Source organism: Ursus maritimus, unplaced genomic scaffold (assembly GCF_017311325.1).
Source record: "Ursus maritimus isolate PB19 unplaced genomic scaffold, ASM1731132v1 scaffold_14, whole genome shotgun sequence".
NCBI lineage: Eukaryota > Metazoa > Chordata > Mammalia > Carnivora > Ursidae > Ursus > Ursus maritimus.
Window position 1 is genome coordinate 51,993,044 of NW_024423786.1, and position 20,086 is coordinate 52,013,129.

Genomic DNA, 20,086 nt, shown 5'->3' on the forward strand with positions numbered 1-20,086 from the left:
AAATTACTCCAGTCCCAGCCCGACTGTCAGAAACCTTAAGCAAGAACCACCCGGCTAGACCCAACCAACCCCCAAAATAGTGAGAGATAATCAGAAGTTTCTTCTTATTCTCCAGAACCAGGAGAGACAGCTATCAAACAGACAGACAAGAGAACTTAGCCAGTGATATGGGGACAGGAAAGCAGAGTGATGTGACTGAGTGGGCTGTTTTAGCTGGGGGTGTCAAGGAGGACCTCTTAGAGGAGGTGACATTTGAGCTGAGATCTGAAGGATGAGAAAGAGTGAACTATGATAAGAACTAGGAAACAGGGGTCCAGGCAGAGGGAAGAACAAGAGCAATGGTCCTGAGGCAGGAATGATGTGGGGTGTCTGAGGAATAGCAAGGAAGCCTGTACTATTGAAGTAGAGAGAGCAGAGGGGCAAGTAGCAGGGAGGTGACGGGGGCCTTGTGGGCTGTGGTCACTCTGAGTGTGCTGGGAAGCTGCACGAGAGTTTTGAGCAGGGGTAGGATGACACCCAATCCCCCTGACAGGATAGGGAGACAGGTGGGGCTGGGGCTTTCCTGGGAGGAGAGCACCAGGTCTCAGTATGACTTTTGTGGGTCATAGGCACTTTTACCTTCACGGGCCCCTTCCTTTATTTAAAAAAAATAGTAATTATAGGGTGCCTGGGTGGCTCAGTTGGTTAAGCCTCTGCCTTTGGCTTGGGTCGTGATCCTGGAGTCCGGGGATCAAGCCCCGCATTGGGCTTCCTGCTCGGCGGGGAGCCTGCTTCTCCCTCTCCCGATCCCCCTGCTTGTGCTGGGGTTCTATCTGTCAAATAAGCAAATTAAATCTTAAAAAAAAAAATAATTATGAGAACTGTATGGGTATAAAAATTAACGTGATCCAGGCCAGATTCATTATTATGTATTCATTAATTTCTATGCACTTTCTTCTTCTGATCTTAAAAAAAATTAAATTTAAAACATTTTCATGAGCCCCTACAAGTATCATGGGACCTGGGCACAGTGCCTAAAGGACAGGACAGCCCTGCAAGGCCATCCAGGTGACTGAAAGCTACGTGGTACCATGGCTGGGCACAGACCTGGACCTGATGGGCCGTCAGCCAGTCTGCCAACAGTCACATCTCAGGAGATCCCAAGTCCTGCCAGATGGTCCCACTGATAGATGGATTGTTGGAATGATCCAGACTCAGCCAACTCGAGAGAGGACAGCAGTGACAGGCCTCCCTCCATCATACACACTGTTGGAAAGAGTTCCAGGGGAACGAAAATTCTGCATTTCGTTCGGTGGCTAGCTGAGAGTGTTGGCCGCGGCCAGTGTGGCTTGTTTCCCTCTGGAAAGCCAGCAACACATGGGCAGGGGGGTCCCAGGAATTACTCCCTCTGGGAGCTCAGCAGCCGCCCATGACTGGCTCAAGCTGTTTGCCACCCCTCGAGTCAACTCCAGGTGAAAATAGTGCCTTTCTGGGGAGCACTGACGCCATGAAGAAGAAGCAGGACCGTGCAGGAGTTCCACAGTCTTCAGAGTTGGGTATCGAAGTTTGAATCACGTGTCTGGCCCTTTATTATCCTTACAACACGGGGCAACTTAGGGACTTCATGTTCTCATCTGTAAAATGAAGGAAATAATAGTACCTATTTCCAGCGCGGGTTGTGTAAATTAAACCAGATAGTGGTGGGTCAACCTAAGCACCGTGTCTGGCATGATCCAGTGCAGACCCCATAAACAGCCTAGAAAATAAAACCAGTGAGAGAAAGTGACAGCTGACCTGCACCAAAGCCGACAAGCTGTCCTTAAATACCAGACTCTGGTATTAATAACACCAGTTAAAATATTGTGGGAGAGAGGTGGGGGCATTGATAGATCAACTCAAAAGTTCCTGAGAAGGAGGGGCGCCTGGCTGGCTCAGTCAGTTGGGCATCTGACTTTGGCTCAGGTCACAATCTCAGGGTCCTGGGATCCAGCCCCACCCGAGCCCCGCCTCAGGCTCCCTGCTCTGCGGGGAGCCTGCTTCTCCCTCTCGCTCTGCCCCACTCCCCTGCTTGTGCACATTCTCTCTCTCAAATAAATAAATAAAATCTTTACAAAATAAACAAATAAATATATTTTTTAAAGTTTCCAAGAAGGATAAAGAGGTAAAGATAATTGAAGCAAAATGAAAAGGAGGAAGGAAGCCTTACCAGATATGAAAACACAACATACAGTGAAAACCATGGAAACAATGTTGCTCTGGCAATAAGATTGGAGACCAAATCCATAGACTAAAATCGTGTGTGTGTGTGCGATTTTTGCATAATGAAGGTGGTATCACAGGTCAGTAAATGGTAATAAAACAATTAGTTAACTATTTGAGAGGGAAAAAAAATCCTTGTCTCATACTGCATCGGAACCACTCTGGAATTGCATGTTGCTATGCATGACGAAAGAAGGAAAGAAAGAAAGAAAGAAAGAAAGAAAGAAAGAAAGAAAGGAAGGAAGGAAGGAAGGAAGGAAGGAAGGAAGGAAGGAAGGAAGGAAGGAAAAAGAAAAAACGAAAAAGAAAAGAAAAAGAAAAAGAAAAGAAAAAGAAAAAGAAAAAACCTGGCTGAAATAGAGAGGGAGAAGTTTGCTCTTCCTCATATATCATGAAGTCTGGAAGTGAGGAGCCCAGCACTGCTCTGGGAGCTCCATGATACCTGTTGGGACCTGGGCTCTTTCTATCTTTTTCCATCACCCTCTTTAGCTATGTGACTTTTGTCCTCCTGGTCTCAAGGTGGCTTCTGTGCTTCCAGGCATCATGACCATTCTTCCAAGCACAAGAAAAGGGAAGGGTTGTATGAAAGAAAAGAAAAGAAAAAAAAAAAAAAGAAAAGAAAAGGTTTTCTCTCCTAATCAAAAATAAGAACTTTCTGGAAGCCCTATTGTCCATGTCCCTGTGCATCCCATTGACCACAAATGGGTCATGTGGCCAACTCTAGCTATAAGGGAATCTAAGGACATTTGCATTTTAAACTGAGCATATTGCTATCCCAGACAAAATCAACATTTTTTAGTAATGAAGAAGGGAAAATAAATAGGCAAGCAGCTGAACGTCTTTGAAAAAATACCCACAATCAAATTCCAGGCATGTGGCGGCAGTCAGCCTTCAAGATATCCCCCTGTGATCGAAGATCACTCCTGATATTCGAGTCCCTCCCATGTTAGATCGGAGGTGGGGTGACCTGTGTGATCAACGGGATTTTATAGAAGGCCGGTATGTGAGTTCCAAGGCCAGGTCATAAAAGTCATTGAAGTTTCTGTCTTGGTCATTTGCAGGGCTAGGCAAATTTTTCCTATAAAGGGCTAGATAGTAAATATTTTATGTGTCGTGAGCCGTGTAATCTTTGTCACAACGATTCGACCTGCTAATGCATTGCTCTTGCATTAGCCACAGGCAACGTGTAAACACATGGGTGTGCTAGGATGTGAACAGAGGTTTATAGAAACAGGCAATGGACCGGTTTTGACCCACAGGTGGTACTTTGATCACCCCTGGTCTTTTGGATTGCTTGATCTGTTCGAGTAGCGCTGTGGAAAGGCCCATGGGATGGGGGCTGAGACCTCCCCGCCAGCACCCAGCACCAACTTTGCCAGCCACGCAAGCGTGCCGCCCTCACAATGAATCTAGTCCAGAGAGATATACAACTGTAACGTCCTGAGAAACCGCTCCTAAACTCCCGATCGGCAGAAAATTGGGCAGGTGGTACACATTTGCTGCTCTTTTCAGCCACTACATTTTGGGGTCAGTAGTTATGCAACAATCGCCCAGAAATACAAGGTGTACTCAAGAATTAAATATCTAAAAGTCGAACTACACGCTTCGTGTCACTAGAAGAAAATAGAAGGCGGGGCGCCTGGGTGGCACAGTGGTTAAGCGTTTGCCTTTGGCTCAGGGCGTGATCCCAGAGTCCTGGGATGGAGCCCCACATCAGGCTTCTCCGCTGGGAGCCTGCTTCTTCCTCTCCCACTCCCCCTGCCTGTGTTCCCTCTCTTGCTAGCTGTCTCTATCTCTGTCGAATAAATAAATAAAATCTTTAAAAAAAAAGAAGAAGAAGAAAATAGAAGGGAATAAGAGTAGATGGACTTCACAGCCCTGAGGTCTCGAAGCTCTAAGTTTAAGAGCAGTGGGAGAAATGGGGAAGGAAGGTACTGGGTTGTGTCTCTTTAAAACTTAAAGAGCTTTACATGAATCAATTCATATTAATATTCCAGCCAGGCGATGGGAAAGGCCACGAACAGAGAAATCACAAATAAAACGGGCACACCAGCCGTGCTGACACACGAGGAAATCACATCCAACCCCTGAATTCTCACAGCTACTCGTTGCTGGGGGACAATGAGACATCTTGTTGTCTATTTAAATAGTGATTTTTTTTTTTTAACAGAATCTCGCTTTGCCTTGGTGCTTTCAGCATAAATCGCAGGCTTCTGGAGAGCTTTTGGCAACATGTACCAAGAATCATAAAATGTTTGCCTCTTCCAAGCCAGTATTTCCACTTCTGAGAATTCCCTCTGCAGAAATATGAGAAGTAGGCAAATATTTACCCATAACAATACTCGTGGTAGTATTATTTCAATACTCAGGTAGCACAAAGCCCAAGGCACACAGTTAAGTCAGCTAGAGTACGATCACATGACAGTGCACCCCTGAAACCAGCATAACACTGCATGGTAACCATACTGGAATTAAAATAAAAAGCTAATTACGTAAGAAATATAGGGGCACCTGGGGGACTCAGTCAGTTAAGCAACCAACACTCCATCAATCTCAGGGTGTGAGTTCAAGCCACGTGTTGGGCTCCATGCTGGGCATGGAGCCTACTTAAATAAATAAATAAAGGGGCGTCTGGGTGGCTTGGTCCGTTAAGCGTCCAACTCTTGGTTTCAGTTCAAGTCATGATCTCAGGGTCGTGAGATCGAGCCCCACATAGGGCTCTGCCCTGAGCACAGAGTCTGCTTGGGATTCTCTCCCTCCCTCTCCGCACAACCCCGCAACCACTCGCACACTCCCTCTCTAAAATAAATAAACATTTTTAAAATAAATAAATAAATAAATAAATAAATAAATAAATAAATAAATAAGAATAAAAGCAAAATTAAAAAATAACACGATGAAATGTATTATGTGGTCATCAGAAATATTTTGAACATTTTTAACAACATGGGAAGGTTTTTCTACCGATACAGAAAGTTTTTTCTTAACAATATGGAAAGTGTTTTCACATAACATTCTAAAAAAAAGCTGCACATGGATGGGACCCAATATTTTGGTCTGGATGTTTCTGTGATTAAAAATCCTGTTGCTGGGGTGCCCGCCTGGCTCAGTGGGAAGAGCATGTGACTCTTGATCTCAAGGTCATGAGTTCGAGCCCTACGTTGGGTGCAGAGATCCTTTGAAAATAAAAAATCTCTACCAAAAAAAAAAAAATTCTGTTGCCTGTGGAGCAACAGGACTCTCGTTCCCGGCTGAGGGGGGGTGCAAAAATGGTGCCGTCACTTCGGAGGACCGTTTGGCCGTTTGTTCTAAAACTAACCATACTCTAACCGTACGATTCAGCAAATGTGTTCTTTGGTATTTACCCAAAGGTGTTGAAAGCTGTGTCCGCCCAGAAACCTGCCCACGAATGTTAATAGCAGCCTTATTCACGATTGCCAGAACTTGCAAGCAATCAACATGTCCATCAGTCGGTGGTTGGGTAAATAAACCGTGGGACATCCAGACAATGGAATATTATTCGGCGCTAAAAAGAGAGGAGCCATCAAGCCACAGAGAGACACGGGGGAACCTTAAATGCGTACGACTACGCGAGAGGAGCCAGTCCGAAAGGGCCACACACTGTAGGATTCCAAGTCTGTGACGTTCTGGAAAAGGCAGAAGTACAGAGAGTAAAAACACCAGGGATGCCAGGGGCCTGGGGGGAGGGAGCGACGAACAGGCGAGCACAGAGGATTTTTAGGACAGGGAAACCATTCTGGGTGATATTAAAGTGCCAGGTACGTTCACCGTACATCTGTCCAAACTCACAGAATGTACACCAGCAAGAGTGAACCCCAGTGTCAACCGTGGACTTTGGGTGATAATGATGTGTGTGCCGGCTCATTGATGGTGAGAGAAAGGTGTCTTTCTGCCGTGTTGATAGTCCAGGCATTTGGGGGCAGGAGGCGTATGGAAATTCCCTGTACTTTCCACTCAGGTTTGCCGTGAACCTAATAAATAAAGTCTATTAAAAAAAATAAAACATGGGGCGCCTGGGTGGCTCAGTCGTTAAGCGTCTGCCTTCGACCCTGGGTGTGATCCCGGAGTCCTGGGATCGAGCCCCACGTCAGGCTCCTCCGCTGGGAGCCTGCTTCTTCCTCTCCCACTCCCCCTGCTTGTGTTCCCTCTCTCGCTGGCTGTCTGTCTCTGTCAAATAAATAAATGAAATCTTTAATGAAAAATAAAATAAAATAAAATACTGTTGTCTTTATGCTGAATGAAAGAAGCCAGTCTTAAAAGGCTACAAACCGTGTGTTTCCATTTATACAACAGTCTTAGAAAAGGCCAAACTGCCGTGACCAGAACAGGTCAGTGGTTGTGGGGAGGGGCTGGGGGAGACTATAAAGGGGCGAGGTGAGGGATTTTGGGGGTGCTGGAACTGTTCTGTGTCCTCATTATTACACAATCTCTGCACCGGTTAAAATTCACAGAGCTCCATAACAAAGGGAAAAAGTAAATTTTCCTTTATGATAATTATCCCTTAAATTTTTTAATGTGAAAAAAGAAAACCCCATGTCAGATCTTCAGCCCTCCTCAGCTGGCCCACCAGACCCTTTCCTGGTTTGTGTTCCGAATCAAGAGTGGGTATGTCTGGGCCTACTGCAAGCTACTGCAACTCTTGATCTTGGGGTGCTGAGTTCAAGCCCCACATTGGGTGAAGAGATTACTTAAATAAATAAATAAACTTTAAAAAAAGAAAAGAAAAAGGCACAAGGCTGCCTGTCTTGCTCATGATTTCCAAGGTCTGCAGCTGACCCAGGGGCCCTTCCCTGTGGAGCCCCATGTTGTTCGCAGAGCTGCAGGACAAAGCTGGGTGACTCTGCGGATCCACCAGCACCTCCCTCACCTGTGACTCCTCCTAGGATCCCACCTCAGCAATGGCCCCATCAGTCGACCCTGACACTTAGTCCCAGAGATTGGGGCATGATTCTCCACTCCTGCCTCTCCCTCTCCTCCACGGAGTCACCTAGACCTATTAACCTGACCTCCTGAATGTCTCCCAAATCTTCTTCCAAAATACTTGCTGTAAAAATATCTGGCCGAGGACTTGTATACTTGTATCCAGCATATGTAAAGAGCTCCTACAAATCAACAAGAAAAAGGCAGAAACCCCAAAGGAAAAACGGGCCCTTCACAAAAGGTCATCTCCAAAAGGCCAATAAAATGGAACCGTTTACTGCAGAGGCAGCAGGAAAAGTGGACAGCGGATTTTGAAAAAAAAAAAAAATCTTCTGAGAGGTGCCAAGGAGCCAGATATAAGGACTTTCTTGCAGTGATGTGAAAAGTGAAAAATTAGAAGCCACTGGAATGTCCATCAGTGGAGGAGTAGAGAAATGAAAAGGAGGGTGGTCCTGTGATGGAATGTTATACAGGAGTGAGGAAGGAATGAATAGCTCCCACTCTCATCTCTACCTGGACATAAATGTATCTCAAAAATGTACTTGTGAGTGAACAAAAAAAAGTAGTTGTGCAATGATAATACAGTGTGATACGATTTCTATAAATCATATAAAACACACACAATAGCTCTTTATGTCATTTATGGTTCTATCTCTTCCCAGGAAGGCAGATAGATTATGGAAGTGGCTTTCCCTGTGGGGAGTTCAGTGGTTTTGTTCTGGGTACTTGTGTCTTTCAAGTGTGTCTCCCTGCAGTGATCAGAGATATCAGGTTGCTGCAGATTGATGGCCAGTGGAATCTGTTGGCCAGAGTGGAGTGTGACCTGATGGCCAACGCAGCCAGGGGGCATCAGTGTCATGGAGGTGGCCAGAGGGACCAGAGGGACCAGAGGGACCAGAGGACTAGAATGAAGGTGGCCCTGAAGCCACCAAATGTCCAGCATATATAAAGAGCTCTTACAGACCAATAAGAGAAAGGCAGAGACTTCAAAGGGAAAATGGGCCCTTCACAAAAGGTGATCTCCAAATGGCTAATAGGTATAAATATGCTTGACATCATGAGTCAACAGGGAGATGCAAATTAAACCCCAAAAGCCATGACACGCCACACCTACCAGAATGGCTAACGTGAGAAAGACAATACCAACTCATGCTTCTACACTGCTTTGGAAAACTCTGGCAATATCCACAAAGCCGAGTAAGCACCTATGCTATCACTCCTACGAAAAAATGCAATGTAAATGCATCCTTGAGCTCATAACACCCCTGCTCATGATAACCCCAAACTGGAAACCAGCTAAATGCCCAACAAAAGGATAGGTCAATAAATTGTGGTAACTTCACAAAATGGAATACTATGCAACAGTGATTCTCCACGGGGGTGATTTTTACATTTGGCAGCGTCTGGGGACATGTCTGGTGGCCCAGCTTGGAGAGGTGTGCCGTCATCATCTCGTGGGAGAAGTCATGAAGTAGAAGTGCTCAACATCCCGCCATGTGTGGCCCCACAAAGAATTACTCAGCCCCAGATGTCAATGGTGGTTGAGAACCTCTGCTATACAATGACAATGAACACAGACCGCAACCCGGAACAACGTGGGCAAATCCAGCCCCATGCTGGGCAGGAAGACAGCGCCCTGCCTGCTTCCATTTATAGGAAGTCCAAAGGGCAAAGTCATCGATGTGATCATATGCTATTCAAAGTCAAGGTAGGGGTCAGCCTGGGTGGGCGTGGCCGGAAGGAGACACAGCAGGGCTTTGAGGGGCTGGTGATATTCTGTCCTAGGTCTGCGTCCTAGCTACATGAGTACCAACATTCGTGACGTGGGTGTGTTTTTCTGTGTGTGTGTTTTATTTAAATAAAAGGTTCTAAAAGTTAAAAATCCTCCTCTTATACCCTTCTGCCCCGTCCAACTCTGCACTGGGTGACTGCTCGGACCTCTCCCCTCTCCCCAGCCTGCCTCCAGACCACAGCTAGGGGATCTCTAGGGCACACACGTGAGACTGTGTCCCTCCCTGCTCTAAACCCTTCTGTGGCTCCCTGTGGTCCCCAAGGTTAGATGCAAGTCTTTAAGGACTTTCTTGGCACTGGTCCTGCTTCTTTCGCAGTCTTCCCTCTACCTACCCTCACGGCTCCTTGCACCATCAAATTAACCTTCAGCCCCAAACATGCTGCTTCAAACCTCGAGGCCTTGGCATCTGCTTTCCTCTTTGTCAGATTGCCTGGCTGGAATGACACACTCGCCCTCTGAGGTTCAGCTCCAATGCACACAGGGTTTTGCAAAATACAAGAGAAGGCTTTGCATCATTCGTAAAAGCTTACTGGCTCCCCCCTGGGGTCCTTTCCTTGGGGAAAGTCCCCACACCTTCTGAGCCACCCGGGGGACTCCAGGGCTGGGAAGAACTGAGAAACCCCAGGCCTCTGCTTGAAGGTTGTGCCCACCCCACCTCCCTTGGGGGAGGACAAGGCAGGGACCCCAAAGGTTCAGAGCATGAACACTGCCCCTCTTCTCTCCCAGCAGCCCCCACATCTCCAGCCCCCTGCCCCCAGCTCTGCCTGTCCTACCCCCTGTTTCCTCCCCCCTTCTCTCATTTCCAGAGCACTCAGTGCCGCCCCCTCCCCCATAAGCCTGTAGCCATTTCAGAAGGGGAACTGGAGGGGGCGGGGAAAGTTGCAGGGAGGCGGAGTCAGGTCGACCCGCTCCCAGCTCACACCCCCAGCCCTCTACAGACCTTGGGCGATTCAGCCCAGCCTGTGTCCTGCTCCCCTTTGCCTCAGCCCCGTCCTCGCCAGAGCAGACACCCGGCCAGGACTGCTTCGCGCAGGGCGGCTGGCTTTGCACAGACACGTGACTCGCTGGGTTCCAGTGCTATGTGACCTTGGGCCGGTGCCCTAAGGTCTCTGTGCCTCAGTTTCCTCACCTGTGAAAGAAGATAAGGGTGCTCACCTCACAGGGCCATTGAAGGGTCAGATGAGTCATTTAAAATAACGTCTGGCACTGGAGCGCCCCAGACAGTGTTTTGCGGCTGTTGTTACTTTTATTAGGCAAGAAGCCGAGGACGTGCCCTGCATTTGGGAAATGGTCAATAAATGCTGTTTTTCCCTCCCACTCCTCCTCTCAGATCGTCTCCATGCTGTTCTTGCCCCAGGATGGGCTAGAGGCCAAGTTCCAGTAACGCTGTCCGTGGCCGCTATTGCGTGGGTGCAGACAGTGGCCCATTCCACCAGCCCGAGGGGAGAGGCAGGACAAGCCCCGGCTGGTGGCCCCCTTGCGGTTAGGCCTAGCCTCTCCCCAGAGCCCCTCCTCTTGCCCTCACCCACGGGGACTGTCACGGGGCCTCCTGCCATCTGACGCCTCCACCCAGAGCCGATGCCAGGGACCCCACACCGCCAGCTCAGACAGACACAGCCAGCCTCCAGCGCATGCCTCCCACAGACTTCAGGACTTCTCCCCTGCAACAATGGGGCACCGTTCCTCCAAGTCTGCTGTTGCCCGGTGCCCCCCACTCAGGGTCACCCACCTGGCTACCCAGCCAGAGAGGGACGTCACGCAGGGCTCAGTCCAGACCCACCCATGAGACCTCCCTCCCACCTCCCTCTCCTTCCACCCCCACCACCTGTCCCACCAGCCACCAGACAGCCTCAGCTGGGAAACCAGCTTCTTTTCTCCCTAATCCCTCCACGCACTTCCCATGCCACAGGCCCTGTGACCTTTCAGACTGCGAATTGGAGCACGACACTCTCCTATAAAAACCCAATTGTGGCTCATGAAGGGTGAGCCCTGGGCCCCCAGGCTTGAATGGACAATCTCTCTCATGCTGCCCCCTCTTAGGTCACACTGGACTTTTGTTTCAAGGACCCCTCCCACTTCCCAGCCCCCTGCATCCCTGCCTACCTGCCCCCTCAGCTGAGGGACGTTCTGTCCTTGGGAAGATCACCCCGACCTCCTACCCACGTCCTAAACATCTTGTGCCCACCCAACCTCCCCCACCACACACCCAGCACACTGACCTGGAATTCTTCATCAGCTTTGGCTCACTGGTCCCAGAGAAAAGCCCCTCCAATTAACACTGGCACCAAAAGGCCAAAGCAAGAAACAAAAAGGTTGATTGGAAGGAACCGTGTCTTTCGAAAACAGAGTACAAATTATGACAAGGAATTCATTCTACTTTATAGTAAACAAGATGTGAGCTGCAATTGAAACTACTGGCTAATTCTTGAAACAAAAAAAGAAATTAATTCATTGGGGGTTTTTCGGAAAGACATCCCCCCCACACCACCAAATTGTATTTCATAATTCACGTTTAATATTTCAACAGGATTCTGGAGTCATTGGGGGAGAAAATAGACACACACACACACACACACACACACACACACACAGAAAACAAAACATAACAAAAAAATGCTTGGAGGGTGTTGTAGGTTGAATTGTGTCCTCCACAAAGATATGTTGAAGTCCTAACTCCCAGTACCTGGGAACGTGATCTTTATTTGGAAATGGGATCTTTGCAGATGCAATCAAATTAAGGTGAGGTCATCCTGGAGTAGAGTGGGGCCTTAATCCAGTGACCTCATAAGAGAAGTTTGGACACGGAGACACACAGAGAAGGAAGATGGTCAGGTGCAGGGACTGGAATGACAGGTCCACAAGCCAAGCAATGCCAAGGGTTTCAGGCAGCCATGAGAGCTGGAAGAGGCAGGAAAGATTCTAATCTTTCCTGCAGCCATCAGAGGGAGGTTGGCCCTGTGGACACCTTGATTTTGGACATTGAACTTTCAGGACTGTGAGAGAATAAATCTCTGTTTTTCAAGCTGCCCAGTTTGGGGTACTTTGGTATGGCGGCCCCAGGAAACCAGACACGGGTCTGCATCTGACCCATTTGATGTTTGAGTCACTTTCCCTGGAGCAGCCTGTCATGCCTCAACCAGTGGGCACTTTCTCTGTGTTTAATTATTCCTCAGAGTGACCACCAATTCCTCCTCTGTCAATAATTTACATTCGTTTCAGTCCCTGCCTACAGCTACTTTCTCCCACCATATGAAATCCCACCAGGTTGCCAGATTGGTCATATCATTTTGCAGTAGACTTGCATTGTGTTAACATCGTTTTGGGGGAACGTTTACAAACATCCCACAACCAGAGAACAACTTAACCCCCCCCAAAAAAAATTGTGTTCCGTGGGTGCAGCTTGGTGCTGATACAACCCTGGAGATGGAAGTGGGGTCTGATTTCCTAAATCATCAATTTAGTAGTAAGCGGTTTTCATGTTGTGGCTACTCTAGCTTCCCTCCACACCCTACGACTACCTTCCTTGAAGATGTGACGGCCCTAGCGAGCTCCCAGATTGCACATCTAAAGGCTGGAGGATGCAATGAATGCTGTTAGGACAACAGGGAGAATAAAAGTTGGATCCCTACCTCACACCTTACAGCCATATAAATTCCTGATGGATCAAAGTTTTACACGTAAGAAATAAAATAATAAAAGTACAAGGGAAAAAACACGTGGGGATCTTTTAAAAATAGTAATTTAAGAATAGGTAAGGTCTTGCTAAGAAAAATAACTAAACAAAAAAGCTGCAAAAGAAAAAGGTGAGTCCAGCTTCCTAAAAATCCAAATAGACGCACGGGGAGAAAACATTATAAACAAGGTAAAAATACAACTAACTGGGGGGTGGGGAGAATATTGCAGCTTGTATCAGAGAATACAAAGTAATTTCCTTAATATTAGAAAGAGCATTGAGGTGCCTGGCTGGCTCAGTCAGGGGAGTGTGCAACTCCTGATCTCAGGATCGTGCGTTCAAGCCCCACATCAGGTGTTGAGATTACTTAAATTTAAAAAAAATTTTTTTTAAAGCTTCTAGGTGTATTTTCTCATAATTTTTTTAAAGACCGAGAAGATGCCCAGCCCCACCCAAAACAATTAAAATGCAAACTCCATTATTTTTAATCTCTCAGATTAGCAAATTTCATAGAGCTGCTATTGCGGAGAGGGGGAAACTTGAGGCAAAATTCTACCCATGCACACCCTCTGACTGGCAATTCTACTTCTGGGGATGTATGGGGTCTACTCACACTGGCTTGACGTCCCCTCTGCACCAGGGGGTTCATTACACTGTTCCTCAAATTAGGCGACTGGTTCCCTTAAAAAGAGCAAGGTGGTGGGGCACCTGGCTGGCTCACTCAGAGCATGTGACTCTTGCTCTCGGGGTCATGAGTTCAAGCCCCACGTTGGGCATAGAGCTTACCTAAAAAAAAAAAAAAGGGTGGTGATAGCTTCCCAACTCCGGGACTATCTTAAAAACCCTTGACTTGAAGAACGCTGTAAATTGGGGAATTGAATGGCATATGAGTGTATCTCTAAAGTCACTACCAAAATAAATAAATAAATAAATAAATAAATAAATAAATAAATAAATAAATAAATAAAATACACCCCCTTTCAAAGAAAGAGAGAGAGCTCTTCATCTATTGGTATCAAAGAACTCCCAGGAATATTAATAAAAAACAAGGTTCAGTTTTCTCCAAAAGTTAAACCTAGAATTACCATACGAGCCAGCAATTCCTCCTGTGGGTATCCCTGGAAAGCAAGGATTCCAAGAGATATTTGTACACCCATGTTCCCAGCAGCATGATCTACAATGGCCGTCAGGTGAAAGCAACCCACGTGTGCATCAAGAGATGAATGGATACAGAAGGTGTGGTCCATCCATACAGTGGAATATTCCTCAGCCGTTAAAAAGAATAAAATTCGGATATATGGATGGATCTTGAAAACGTTAGTAAGCTAAGCCAGACACAAAAGGACAAATACCGACTGATTCTACTTATATAAGATTCCTCGAGTGGGTGGATTCACAGAGAGTAGATGGTGGGAGCCAGGGGCTGAAATGGGGATGGGGAGTCCGCGTTTCATGGGGACAGAGGTCCAGTCTGAGAAGATGGGAAAGTTCTGGAGACGGATGGTGGGGATGGTATGTGAATCTTCTTAATGCCACTGAGCTGTGCACTTAACAATGGTTACAATAGGGGGCGCCTGGCTGGCTCCATTGGAAGAGCATGTGACTCTTGATCTCAGGGTTGTGGGTTCGAGCCCCACACGGGGTGTAGAGATCACTTAAAAAAAATAAAATCTTTAAAAAAAATTAAAAATGTAAAAAAAGGAAAGAAAAGAAAAAGAAGGTGTACATTTACACACAAAAACTAATTTCAGGAAGCTGAGACGATTTATTGAGCTTCTAGGGGCAGAGCTGGGGGCCCGGGAGACAGACAGGGTAGGAGAACTGCGGACCCTCAGGCCGTGTTTGAATATTATGTATTAACTGTTCCAAAAGGAAAACATTTCAATGCAAATCAGAGATTGTCATCTCCTATTTTAAAAAGCTTTATAAAATAGGACTCGGGGTGCCTGAGGGGCTCAGTGGGTTAAGCATCTGTCTTCAGCTCAAGTCATGATCTCAGGCTCCTGGGATCGAGCCCTGAGGGTGGGTGGGCTCCAGCCCTGAGGGTGGGTGGGCTCCCTGCTCAGTGGGAAGCCTGCTTCTCCCTCTCCCTCTGCTCCTCCCCACCGCTCTTGCTCTCTCTTGTGCATTTGCTCTCTCAAATAAATAAATAAAATCACAAAATAAAATAAAATAAAAATAGGACTCAATTTCCTCCCAATCAAATCTAGGAGAGGGGATAGTGTCTTGAATTGGCAGGTGTTGACATGGGGGCTCCTGGTCTTGCTATGTCACCAAGGGCAAGTCACATCACCTCCCACTAGGATGACCAACCACCACAGTTTGCTCAGGACCGTCCTGATGCTAGCACTGGAAGCCCCGTGTCCCAGGCACATTGGATGGCTGGTCACAGTACCTCCAGGCCCAGGACGTTTGATCTGCTGGATTGTACAGACCTTGCGAGCATGCAGGCGGGGATTAGGAGAAAGGAGAGCTTCCCGGATGCCCTGTGGAGTGTGGGGGGATGGTGGGGAAGGCAGGAATCAATGACCCGGGACATCCTACGACCAAGAAGGTAGGGATGGAAACACAGCAGGTGTGGGGGCCCTTTCCCATCACCCCCAGGGCGCCAAGCCACCCTGGGGATAGGGGATTATGGACATCAAGAGTGAGGGGTGTGAGTCTGCCAGGGCTGAAGGAAGGTGAGGACCCTCTGTGTCCCCACCCGGGTGCCTCCAACCCAGCAAAGGGAAAGAAAGTGGGGGGCCCACAGAAGATGAGAGGTCAGGAGGAGCTGAGTTCAAGGCTGCCTCCTCTCTGGCTGTGTGGCCTTGGGTGGCTAACTGCACCACTCTGGGCTTGTGTCCTCATCTGTGAAATGGGAATTTTAAATGCACTTGCTTCACAGACAGGGTCGGATATGTTCACTTCCATAAAGCTCCCGGTGTGGGTGCCTGGCACCAACCGGGTCATGCCGTTCCCCGCCCGGCTGCTGGGAACCTCAGGCTGGCGGGCGGGCATCATCAAGTGGGTTAGCCCATCGCCACTGGGGAGCTGGGAGGGGCCTTGGGGGAGGCAGCGGCAGGACTGGAAGGAGACAGCGCCACTCCAGGGAGAAAAGTTCAGCCTCCTCATCCCACCCCCCTGCATCCCACCCTCCACCCCTGCAGGCAGCTGGAGAAGTTGAGGCTGCGTGTGTCCATGCTCAGACGCTTGCACACAGACACCCCAGAAACACAGACACACACACACACATACAAAGAAACACAGAGACCCAGATGGACCTGCAGACACATGGACAAGGAGACATACAGACTCACAGACATACCCAGCAGGCCCTCTTCTGAGCCTTTCTTGGACAAACTTCATTCCTCACCTTGCCTCTCCCTATTCTCTCCGCCCCTCAGGAACATCTGTGCAACACTCACTCTGTACCTGGCCCTGTTTCTGGTGTTAGGGTCACTGGAGGATCAAAACGGAACCCCCCAGCCTTGAGGGGTGAACATTTTCCAGGGGGAGGCTGTCAGGCACAGGATATAAAAACCAAGAGGGTGGAGGGCTGAGGAGAGAGAGCTGGGGAGGGGGACGAGAGGGGGATGGCGGGATGGGTTGTGCAGGGTGAACCTTTCACTAAAGACCCAAGGGATGGAGGGAGGGGGCCACATGGACTCGCAGGAATAGCTGTTCCAGGCAGAAGGAACAGCCAGTGCAAAGTCTTCTCCACGCCCCATCCCACCTGTCCCAACCCTCCCCAGGCCTGGCTCAGGCCATTTGGATGGAACAGCATGGAGACAGAGTTCCCTCCAGGTACCTGCCCCCCAGATGGCCTGGTTATCTTCCGTTCCACAGATGAGGACACCACGGGGCTCAGAGAGGCTGTGTCACACAGCCGAGGTCACACAGCACAAACATGGGCCCAGGTCTCTTGGAATCTCCCCCCCTCCCCCATTGAGGACAGCAGTCTTGATTGGCAAAGGCTGGGCCAGTGAGGACAGTCAGCCACAGGCCTGGGGCAACAGGCCTGGCATGAGCTGGGCAATGCAAGGCATGGAGAGGCAGTGACAGGCAGACATCTGGGATTTCAGTCCTTACCCTGCTGGAACAAGGGAGCAGCAGCTCTGGAGACCACCAGAGGGGGCCAGAGGTCCAGAGGGGTGGGTGATGGGGGGCATGCTGCAGGGGTTGTGGGTCTGACCTGGATGGGGCCCCACGCCGCTGGTTTGGAAACAGAGACCAGATGCGTGCGTTGGCGGAGGGGCTCCTGAGATGCAAGCAGGTGTCTGGGTGGGAGGATGGGGGTCTGTGTGAGTTTCCTCTTCTGCAGTAACGAATGATGACACATTTGGTGGCTTAAAACAACACACGCTTATCTGATAGTTCTGGAGCTCAGAAGTCCAAAGGGGTCTCTGCGCTAAAATCAAGGTGTGAGCAGGGCTACATTCCTCTGGAAGCTCTTGGGGAGAATGTGCTTCTGGCTTCTAGAGGCAACTGCTTTGCTTGGCTCGTGGCCCCTTCTCCAACTTCTGAATCAACAGTAGAGCATCTACCACTTGGATCAAAGCTGATGCCTCCCCAGTCCTATCCCCCTGTCCCCAGCTCCCCCTCTCTCCCTCAGGTCCCAGCTTTGGGCCTCCCTAGGGTCCCTGCTGCCCCTCCCCAGACACTCCACACTGGGCTTGCCATCTCACCACTCCCACCAACCAGGTCCTGGCCTCCCCTGATGCCCAGAGCCCTGGCCATTTAAACTCTAAATCCCTTTGGAGTCCCTCTTTTCACTCCTGCCTGCACCCCCTCCTTCAGGGCCCAGAAGCACCCCCTGCAGAGTCTAATTTTAAGTCTGACTGTGCCTTTCTTGGGGAGAGCCCCGGAGGGCCTTTGGTGGCTGGCCCCACCCAGCTGTCCTCTCTTCTTCACTCACCTCTGGAACCTAACTCAGCTTAATGCCCCCATCCATTCGCCTCTCAAGTTCAGAGGTCACCTCCTCCAGGAAGCCTATCCTGAATACTCCATGATCACACATGGGGCAGGGCAGGAGAAGGAGGGCATAAGGTAGCCAAGAATCAGCCCAATGAAAGAAAGTTCAGCTGCGTCTCTTCCTGCCAGCTGACCCCTTCCTCCAGCCACCACACCTCCCACCCCAAATCTCTCTCTGCCTGTGGCCCACCCGCATCCTCTTTCAGGGGCCTCCCCCTCCTCTTCTCCAGGGAGCTGCTGCTTCTCCCCTGGGGCCTGGACTCCCCCGTTCCAGAATGTCTCCTGTTACTATTAACACACATGGCTGCCATGCTCTGAGCACCCACAGGTGCAGGGCAGTGTCACCGTGGCTCCTAGCCGCCGTGGCTCCTAGCCGCTACACCTGAGAAAGCGGCTTTATGGTCCTTCCTCTCCCCGATGCACAAAGGAGCTCTTGCGGGTAGAGGTGTGGGGCGCTCTGCAGAGGGCCCTGAGGTCTGAGGGAGAAGGATGCACACATTTGAAAAGGGAAAAGCAGTCTGGTGGAGGAAACAGCAGGTGCAAAGATCCAAAGCTGGGTTGGGAGGCACAGGTTGTCCATCCCATGTGTGGAAATCAAATCTCAACGATGTGAAGCAACTTGCTTAGGGCCCCACAGCCAAGAAGGCAGGGCCTTCCCCCACCTCCTCCTGGATCTGCTTCAAGGAGAGGCTTATTGTCCAAAGGTGAAGCCACTTTTCCAGATGACGAGAGGGTTGGCTAGACGCTCTGGAACCCCCTTCCCTTCAGCTGGGAGCAGCTGGACCATGAGCCCCCCAGGTGCGACACAGGTGCTCACAGAACGACCTCTGCCTCATCCAGGATTGTCTTCCATTCAAGGTTTGCCCAGGCTCCCCGTTCCGGCGCGCTGCTGATCCTGGGTCACATTCGCTTCCACCTGGCAAGAGAGGGCCTGGAGCTGCGCCACCACCCACGCCGGCCTATCTCCGCAGCTCTGCCTCCTGACCCCTGCACTCCACCAGCCTCTGCCTGGCTGACCTCCACTACTCCCAACCTCCCAGCTGGACAGTTGGCTCCTGCGTGCGCTTTGGCCTCACCAACCACGAACTGGGGCGGCTTGGTCTGCGAGCTGGGGTAAGTCCCCAGGTTTGGGGAACCCGAGGTGGCCTCTGAGGCCTGACACAGAGTCCGAGCCTCTCCAGCAACGCCCCGCGGTGAGTTCCAACGGATCAGGGCGCCCGCGGTGTGTTGAGCCGGGCCAGAAGAGGGGACCCGGGAGGGGATGGGGCGGACGTGCCGCGAACAGAACAGAACCATGGGCCAGATTGAGCGCGGCCGTGCTGGGTTCAAAGGCGAGAGGTAAGGCGCAGGCAAAAGACCGGCAACTGGATCTCGCCCAAGCGCGCCTCCGGGCGGGCCTGGGGGGCGGGCCGGGGGTGGGTCGGGGGCGGGTCCGGGGGCGGGTCTGGGCCCGGCCGGCGGCGCGGGGCGGGGATCCAGGAAGCGGTCGCGTTCGCGGAGAGGGCCGAGCCCCGCCAGGACCCCGCGCCCCGCCAGGACCCCGCGCCCCGCCCCTCCAGGCCCCGCCCCGCGCCCCGCCCCGGTCCCCCCGCCCCAGCCTACCGCGGGGCCCCACGGCAGAGGCCGCCCTGGGAGCAGAGTCCGGCGGCCGCTTGCGGGCTGCGCGTGCTCCCTCCTCTCCGCGTCTGCCGCCCGCCCCCGCTGCGCCCCGCCGCCTGCGCCCCCAGGTAAGCGAGCGCCCCGCGCCCCGAACGCCGCCGGTAACGCCACGGTCGCGGCGAGCCCCGGCCCCGCCTCCGCGGCCATGGCGGCCCCGGCCCCCATCACCCCGCCAGGGGCGGCCTCTCGGGGCTTCCCATCCGGTCCCAGGCCCCGGCCGCCGCCCCGAGAGAGTTCCGCTCCCCCCGAGGCTCGGCGCGCAGCGAACGCCGGGGACGCGGCTGCGAAACGGGCAGGAGGGAGCGGGGGCGAGCCTGGCACGGCGACGCGGGAGAATCAGGGTGTGTGAACGCGAGGAGCGCGACGCGAGTGTGGGTCAGACACCAAGGAAACCATACGGAGTGCCTGCTGGGCGCCACCGACATGCCCGCGCGAGGGATGCAGCCGGGGCCCTGACCTCGCAGGCCGGCTGCGTAGACGGCCGCAACCGTGTAAACAGGCTCGGATCACTCCGGCCCGCGCTAAGTGCGGGGAGGACACCAGCTCGGGAGATGGAGTAAGGGTCAGGGAGCGATTCTCGGAGAAGGTGTCATCCGGGCCTGAGTGGACTAGCCAGCGGGGGCTTTTGAGGCCCAGGAAGCAGCGAGATTTTGAGGCAGGGCCCAGCCTGGTGCGTTTGCAGGGAGAAAAGAGGCCAGCGTGGCTGGAGCGCCGTGAGGGAGGCTTGGAGGTGGGGAGAGGTTGGCCCGCGCCTCGAAGATGGCGGGGAGTGAGTGGATTCCGTTCCCGAGTCTGTCGGGCCCACGGGAGGCTTAGAGCAAAGTGAGTAA

At 51.1% G+C, this 20,086-nt stretch overlaps 1 protein-coding gene across 2 annotated transcripts in view; it reads left to right on the forward strand.

Annotated features, from left to right (window-relative positions):
• Positions 1–19,174: 19,174 nt before the first annotated feature.
• CERS4 (ceramide synthase 4) overlaps positions 19,175–20,086 on the forward strand; it is a 32,134-nt gene continuing 31,222 nt past the window's right edge. Inside the window, exon 1 of one of the 2 annotated variants that reach the window (XM_040629427.1) lies at positions 19,175–19,324. The gene's annotated coding sequence lies outside the window, so the exon portion shown is untranslated. The remainder of the gene's footprint in view (positions 19,325–20,086) is intronic. The other variant, XM_040629428.1, reaches the window with a different exon arrangement.